At 34.0% G+C, this 8,388-nt stretch overlaps 1 protein-coding gene across 2 annotated transcripts in view; it reads left to right on the forward strand.

The window, feature by feature from the left end:
* NSUN3 (NOP2/Sun RNA methyltransferase 3) overlaps window positions 1-6,025 on the forward strand; it is a 28,518-nt gene extending 22,493 nt beyond the window's left edge. Inside the window, exons 7-8 of one of the 2 annotated variants that reach the window (XR_004255638.1) lie at window positions 1,172-1,372; window positions 5,966-6,025. The gene's annotated coding sequence lies outside the window, so the exon portion shown is untranslated. Of the gene's footprint in view, window positions 1-1,171; window positions 1,373-2,099; window positions 2,300-5,965 lie in introns of those variants that run through there. The other variant, XR_004255637.1, reaches the window with a different exon arrangement.
* The last annotated feature ends 2,363 nt before the right edge of the window (window positions 6,026-8,388 follow it).

Here is an 8,388-nt window from a genome sequence, read left to right on the forward strand (position 1 = left end):
TTGTGTAAGCAAAGCGGGTTCATTGTTTCTCTATTATAATGTACTGTCATTTTTAGAATAATCTGGAGTTGAGAACGTTTTTACCGAATCTTACCTTCAATTTATCTCCTTCAGTCCTTATAAAAAAAGGAAACATAATTTAGACTTCGATGGTAATTTACATAATAGATGACTATGAAATACCCATTGACTCATATTGTACCAAGCCAGTACTAGAATAGAATAGTAGAATAGAGGGGTACAATTTGAAATCCAGATCTTCCAAATCTTTGGTGTTGATTCTAAACGTTAAGAAGATTATAATTTTCATTTTGATTTATTTTGTACCTCAGAACAGTGACTACTGACTTTCAACAACAGGTGTTGAGAAAAACTCTGAGGACCATAAAAAAAAACTTAGGCTGAATGTACTGAATGTTCTGAATGAAAATTGCCCATCTCTAATGCAAAAGACTGGATTCTATTGTTTCCAGCTGAGAATCCTTTCAGCTCAGTGCCACTGCACATTTTAATAATTCTCTAAGCCTTTGAAATGCTGAAAATTATCAGCAAGTATCTGTTATCTCTCTCTCTCCATGTCTGTCTATCTGTCTGTCTCTCTCATCTATCTTATCTAATATTACTGCATGTATCTATAATATGGAATAAAGAAAAACAAGGTATAAACATCTTGCAACTACTGAGGCATTTAAAAGGCATATCTGAATACCTTGAAGGTGCAATATAGTGCACCAACAGTCATGGGACAAATGATGTTGTTTATATGGTAGGAAGTGCATTTCCTCAGAATAGGCCTACATAGAAGTAAATCCTGTTCTCTAGTACTTCTTTCCAAAGAACTTTGGCTAAAATTGAAGAATTACTTCAATAATAAAACTTTTCTTTTAAAAAAATAGATTGTATTACTTTAAGTTATTTTTAGCTACCAATGGTTGATCCATGTCTTGAAATACATACGGTATATTCCTGGTTGTTTGCTACACTTTCAGGTAGTAAATACTGATGGAGCATTTTTCTGCATTTTTAACTTGAGGTCATTCCAAATACTGTATTACATGCAGTATTGGTGGGGGCACAGGGGGGGGGGGGAGGAAATTACTGGTGTTATCTGTTTTCAGATTGTCATCTGAATGTATTAATAAGCATCTTCCTTTATATGATTTTTCTTCAGGTTTCAAGGACAGTTGTCTAAATTTTATCACTCAGAGAATCAATTTAAACATATAGGAAAGCTGCCTTCTGCTATGTTGGGCTGACTGGCAACAGCTCTCCGGGGCTTCTTATCCAGAACTAAAGATGACAAAAATTGAAGCTGAGATCTTTTGATGCAAAGTCTGCTCTCTAAAACTGAGCTACAGTCATTTTCTCTAAAGTAAGTGTAAAAGAAAGCTGTCAGATGGTTTTTATATCTTTTAAGAAATGACAATGTGACAGCCAAGCTGGGCGCATTTGCATGTTGTAGGTGCTATTACAAAATGGTTGCTATGGTTGGCATGGCATGACCCAAAATTTTACCAGAGAACAAGGACATTATCTTCCTGCTGTCCAGATATTCTTGACAGGGAGTCACACTTTTAAACAAAGCCTTGGGTTTTTATTACTATGCTTTCCTAACTTCACTCAGGGCTACCTATGGAGTCTGCATATTCCAGGAGCATTCTTGGAATAAAGCTAATGTTATAGTCTAGGCTTTGGAATATATACTGTATGTTCCCACTTTATTTTAAAAGTGTAGTGAAACATGACAGCTTGGGAACATTAAAGTTTTTATCTACATATTTATTGATTCCCATAGGCAGCAGGCCTACAGTCCCTAATTCACCATATAACAAATTATCCATTTTCTTTAAATTAGTATATTAGTACAATCTGGCTAAAAGAAGAAGAAAGAGAAGAAAAAGAAAAGTAAATTAGAAATTCCCTTGGCTGTAAGGCTAGACTGGGAAACCATAAAAAATGATGACAATAAAAACATTTATCTTAGCATTGTTCAGAAAATATATACAGTACAGCTATATCCACACATAAAGTCCAAATGAAATTTCATATGTTTCATCATCATTATCATCATCATTATAGCCATTGCCTATCTCCTACAGGATGAAGAACTCTTCCGCATGTTTCCAACCAATACAGACCTCAGCTTTCTTTTGCCAATTGGACTCGCAATACATGCTGATGTCATCGATCTATCTTGTTTTCATCTTTTTATTGTGTGTTAAAAGGGTAAAAAAAAAAGATACGGTCAAGAGTGAATATATTAGCATAATAAACATGGATTTAATGCAAAAATAAGTGACCAGTATGAAAAAAATATGTTGAGTCAGTGTGGTCATATAAATAGAATGTATTATTTATAGAACTAAGTGTTTGCTTATCTTATACACAATCATTTTAGGCAGCCCACAACAGCTAATAAAATAAAAGTTAAACGGTAATGTCACACTATGCAAAGGAATGTCACACTTCCTACCAGTGTTATAACATCCATCAAATCCACATTTGCTGGGCTAATTCCCATCCTAATCCAAGGGGGAAGAGCCAAGTCTTCAATAAAAAAACTGAACTGCAGAACAATTCTATGAAGGAAAAAAAATTGATTGAAAGGGAGAAGATTGGTAGAGCTAATGAAATCAAAATGAGAAATTAAAATAAATAAAATAAACAGCACTGTGTGATGTATTGGGCTGATCTGAAAGCAAGGATAGAAAGATAGTGAACGGAATAGTTGTGGTGCAGTATTATAGTCTAACTCTACCTACAATTAGGAGTTTGAACCTGATTCAGCCTTCCATCCTTCCGAGGTCAGTACAATGAGGAAACCTGTTAGTTGGGGATAATATGCTGACATTGTAAACTGTTCAGAGTGTGCTATAAAGCACTATGGGTGGAATATAAGTCTACGTCCTATTGCTATTTCTATGCTATTGGTTTATACCAGTTTTAGCTATGTTTTCTTTGTCTCATATCATATCTTCAATCTCCTTGACTTTCCATTTATTGTTTATACCTCCATAACAATATTTATTGTAAGAACTAAAAGTGTGATGGGTATATGCATGGCTTTAAATACTATTATGGATGCTTCTAATACATTTGTCATCTGGGAGGATTAGATGCTATGGCTGGTTTTTGGGAATCATACATTAAAAATAGAGGGGGGAAAATCTGGTCATGTTGTGGCTCATTGCAACTCATCGATGCATTCCTGACAGCTAGCCTAATAGTCAGCCTAATATCCCATATCTTGCTTGCAGCAGGGCTACTCAAGTTTCTGACAGCACCCTACTGTTAAATATAAATGCAAGTAAATGTGAAATTTATTTACTTGTTCAGTAATCAGGTTATCAAACTGAGATGGCAAGCATGGGAATGACACACTCATTTCTCTCACCTTTCAAAGTACTGGGTGCCTCCCATACTTAATACTGACTGGAGATAATTTTGCATAAGCTCTTTCATTACAGTCGAGAGACATCTGTCAAAAACAGCCTTCCAGCCTGCCTGTTGAGTTCTTGGGGGGAGGGGAGGATAATACAGTGGGCACTGCATCATACACACCTACACTCATACATTACAGAGCCTCATGCAGTGTTCTAGAAACCCCACAGCTCAGAGGGTCCTATTTAGAATGCAATGTAGGCAGGAACTGAAATAAAACAACTCACTACATCAACAAAAATGTCATAACCTTTTCTCACGGATGAACTATGAAACTATTTTCAGAGCAAGGTTCCAATGTTAAATCAAATGAGAAATACAAACACACAAACTCTGCATCACAGTCTTCTTCTTAGCATGGAACAAAGAGGAAAAATAATTATAGATTTATTCAGAGCATATGATTCAATTGGGTATTTGTTATTAATATTTGATAATTTGATCTTAAATTTAGAACGCTGGTTCAGTATTCCACAAACAACAGTGGGATAGTATTCAAGACCACCAACATTTCTAAGTTGAAAATTCATAATTGAAAGAAAGATATAAAAAAACCAACCAGGATTATTGCTGCCACCAGAAAAGGAAACAGTGGAGCTGGCTATATGATGGCTTCCATGCTGAATATGGTCATAGAAGCAGCAGCTTAATTTTAGATTTAGTTAAGTTATCCTATTCAAGGGGCAGTTACAGATGAATAGCTGGTAAGCAGAAATTATACCAATCTCTCCTATCTAAATCTTCCTAGCTGTTGTACAGTCCCCATAATTATTAAGAGTTTGCATAATGGTGGGAATGACGGTGTATCATCTGGGAGCCATTGCTGAAAAGGACTGATTTAATGTGATGGAAGAGAGCTAGAGATTCAGTCTTCCTATTAAATATTTGCTTAATTTGATTTCATCCTAATTTACTATCCCAACAGACAGTAATTACAAACAATTCTATCCAATCAATTAAGATACTTTCACAAATTAGGAGGATGAAAACCAATTTAAGAAAGGTATTGACGATAATATACTGACTATGTATGATGAAAGTTCACAGCAGGAGGGCACAACTTGGTCTGGATCAAGGATTTGGCTTTTAGAGTATCAGTATCAGTTGGCATCAGGAAAAGGCTAAAATACTTTTATGCTTATATCATATTATTAGATACATTTAATTAGATGGTCACAATTAATGTTTTCTCCTTCTGTTGTATCAAAAAAAAATATAATGCAGTTCAGGGCATAGCAACTCAAGGAACTAACCTCCCCAATAAAAAACACAAAGGGAAAAAGAGGGGAAATACAATCTATCTTCGTGATGAAGTCAGGCTATTTTAGCCATGTACTTGTCCATTCATAATGAATGAAGATAAAACATTTCTATTGATTAAATAGAACATATATAAAATATGGGAAAAGATAGCTCAAGGCTGTTTTTGTTGGAAACGTGGAAGAAGCCTTCATCCTGCAGGGGATAGACAATGGATAAATGATGATGAATGATGATGTTGTTGTTGTTGTTGTTGTTGATGATGATGATGATGATGATGGTGGTGGTGATGATGATATAAAATATAAGAATGCACAATTTTTTTTAAAAAAAACCAAACCCCGTCACATGACCTACTTCATTTATCTGTTCCACTTCTTTAGTAATATTCTTCAGATAATAGTTGCCCGCAAACTTAATTTTAAGGAAAAGAACTAATCAGAGAAAAGTATCTATGAAACAAACTGTAATTAGATAAATAGGAGCAGAATTCACTTAGTTCCCAAAAAATTTCTTTCCGTTTAAAGAACCACAGCTTTATATGCATATGTGCAGGAGCATTACATTTAATTTGCTTTAAGCAAACTACTTCATTTAATTTGATTTAGTGTCAAGATGAGGCTATATTTTCTACAGACTGGAGAATTCAGAGGAAGTATTTTATGTGATGCTTTACATTTTGCTTTGCTTTTTTCTCCCATACTAAAATTAAAAGATAGGCACTATGTCGAATGCCTCAAAACATTTCTTTTGGTGCTTGCTGCTGGTATATTAAAAAGGTTACTATTGTAAGATGACTGTCAAACACACAAGCTAAAAGAACAGTTCTAAAGAACAGGTTATCAAATAGTAGAAAAACAGTGCTGATATCCAGGGTGCTTTCTACTCACCATATTTTCAATCACACAACTAATATGAGCTTTTTTATGTTGGGGAATATGGGAAACAAAGGCTGAAAATAAAAAATTCTAAGAAGCCTCTTATGACCCCAGGACTGTTTTTTTCCTTAAGTCAAAATTCAAATAACTGTTCATAACAACCTTGCTGCAAAAAAAATCTTTTTTCACATAGATTGAATTATTAAGCATGATTTTAAAATAAAATACCAATCTTGTTAGAAAAGGGTGATTGCTTTACCAATCCACATTTTTCGCTAACAGCATTTAATTCTAATTTTCAAGTGTACATTGAAACATTTTGATTTATTTATTTTTTCAATTATGAGATACGTCAATATTTCCTTTCTCAATTGTTGTTTGTTTAGATGTCAGTTGTTCTGTGTTCAGGAGTGCATAAGCATCACATTTTTCGCTCTGACTTCTAAAAATGGTAAGTGTTATATAAGCCCTTGAACATATTTATAAAATCTCACATTTTTTTCCTCTGTGCATGCACAATTTAAGGAAAATTGATTTAAAAAACTTTTTCTACATTAGCCTTTTGAAGGAGAAGTGAACCTTAGCCTCCTTGGTGACATTTTTCACTTCTAGATAATATTAATTTTAAATTTAAAAGTATCGAGGAAACTATAGTGGTAGATGAATAATATAGTGTCATCAGCACAGTGTTCAGATATGATCTGAGTTTCAGGTCCCATACGTTGGAAATTCTGTGACCTGGTTGACCATATATTCAAGGCACAAATTGGGATACTAGCAATATAGGATGCATTATTGATATATGTATGTATGTATGTATGTATGTATGTATGTATGTATGAATGTATGTATGTAAGTATGTAAGTATGTATGTATATATGTTATTATATACATATACTCACAACAAAACTAACATTGTCCTCCTTGCCATACTCAAAAAAGGAAGTAAAAGCAAACGGCAGAATGTCATATTTTTATCAAGAAAAAGAATCAGGGTTAAAAATCAAGGAGATTAGGGTGGGGAAAAGATTAGGTCATTTATGAGGGGAAATTAGGTTGCTTCTAATTAAAGATTCTAGTGAAATTCATGGCATTTGGGGATTCACTCCCCTCTCCCATCTTCATCAGAATCTTGATGAGGGCCAGTTTGTACAGCATTCCATCTGCACACACAGAAAGAATCTGTGACGGAATGAGCAGAGGTTATAGTCAAATGTGCTTCTAAAACAGTGGTGAAAAACCAATTGATACTTCACACAGTGGACTGTAACCCTAGACAGAAAAGAAAAAGGAGCTGTTCTCTAGGAAATGAGCTTTCTATAATTCAATCAGACAATCGGCATATTGGGATGAATGTAAACTGATAATGTGGACAGTATACAGTAGAAAAAGATATCAAAGAATTATAAACAATTTGTGTATCTTTTTTTTCCTGATAAATGTTTTTTTTTTAACTGAAACTCTCAAACCTTTTAAAATGTGGCAGATATGTTATTAGAAATATGAACTAGCCTGCAGGTTTGGAGATTCCATAAAGTATAATTTTCATCTGTTGCCTGAAGTCCTATAGTCTTGCGGTGTAGCGTGGTAAACCTTTACCTACTGGAAACCTTTGATTTTAATAGATCTGCTGGATGGCCTGCCTGAAGCTACAGAATTGTTGCAAACCTAGTGCCAAAGAATGATAAAACATTATCACTTTTCTGGCCCAGGAGATCTTTCTATTCCCTGTTGTTTTCACTGAAGATTTATTGAATTGTGCCCCTCATATTTCCATTATCAAGGTTGGCAGGTATAGTACTGTACTTGAAAAGTGTTTTTAAAAATTACCTAGAGACTATTTTATGTGATGAAAATAAACCAACCTCTTGATAGGTTTTCCTGCAGAATAAATTACATTAAAATATTGGTGGTAGTAGTAGGCAAAAATAAATCAAAACCTTAGAGATGTGAAAGCTGTCAGACTTTGTGGTTTAAACCTGGCAGATTCTAACCAAATATTTGGTTCTTGGTATAGATAATAGATAATCTTGCTAAATAATAGCCATTATTGTACCCAAGGATAGAATCTCTTTGGGCAGTTGATTTCCCTCTTCCTACATGGAGATGCTTTTTATCCCCGAAATGATTTAATTGCAGCATTTATTTTCCCCTCTTTTCCGTGATTTAATGGTATGTAGGCTTGTGCTCCTCAGCCTTAAAAAAAGGCAGCTGTTGATTGTTAACGTAACATATATTTTTGCCCTGAGAACTCTAGCTTCCAATGCAACTCTACAAAAAGTAGTGCCTTAATTACTTTATCAAAGATTCTCTGTTTTTCCATATTTATGAGAAGACCCAAATATTTAAAGAGATCTATGCAAAAGAATCAATTAATGGATGAAAGAAGTAGTAAGCGATAACAATGAGGATCTGTTCTATGTATCCTTCAAAGCTCTGGAGAAAAATGCATAGTTCTCCTATTTTAGAGATGATGGTTGACAGATAATGACAGTATCATCTTCAAAATTTAGTTCATGGAATGCAGTTTTTATTGTGACTACCTTTCAAGATGCTACGTACAGTACTGTATTATGGATTAAATTGGAACATCATTATGGGTATGATTCTAAATTCTATTAAATTTGGATCCAATCTTGTTTTAATGACATTCAAGTTATAAAACCTTAATTTATTTTTATTCTATTTATTGAACAACTTCAGATAAAAAAAACCATGGACCAAAGCAAACTCTTCTATTTTTAATACAACTCATTTTAAGTTGAATATTGTTCTAAGAAGCTCATTAGTCATTAGGATTGTTGCTAAT

This window comes from Thamnophis elegans, chromosome 6, assembly GCF_009769535.1.
Source record: "Thamnophis elegans isolate rThaEle1 chromosome 6, rThaEle1.pri, whole genome shotgun sequence".
NCBI classification, from domain to species: Eukaryota; Metazoa; Chordata; class Lepidosauria; order Squamata; family Colubridae; genus Thamnophis; species Thamnophis elegans.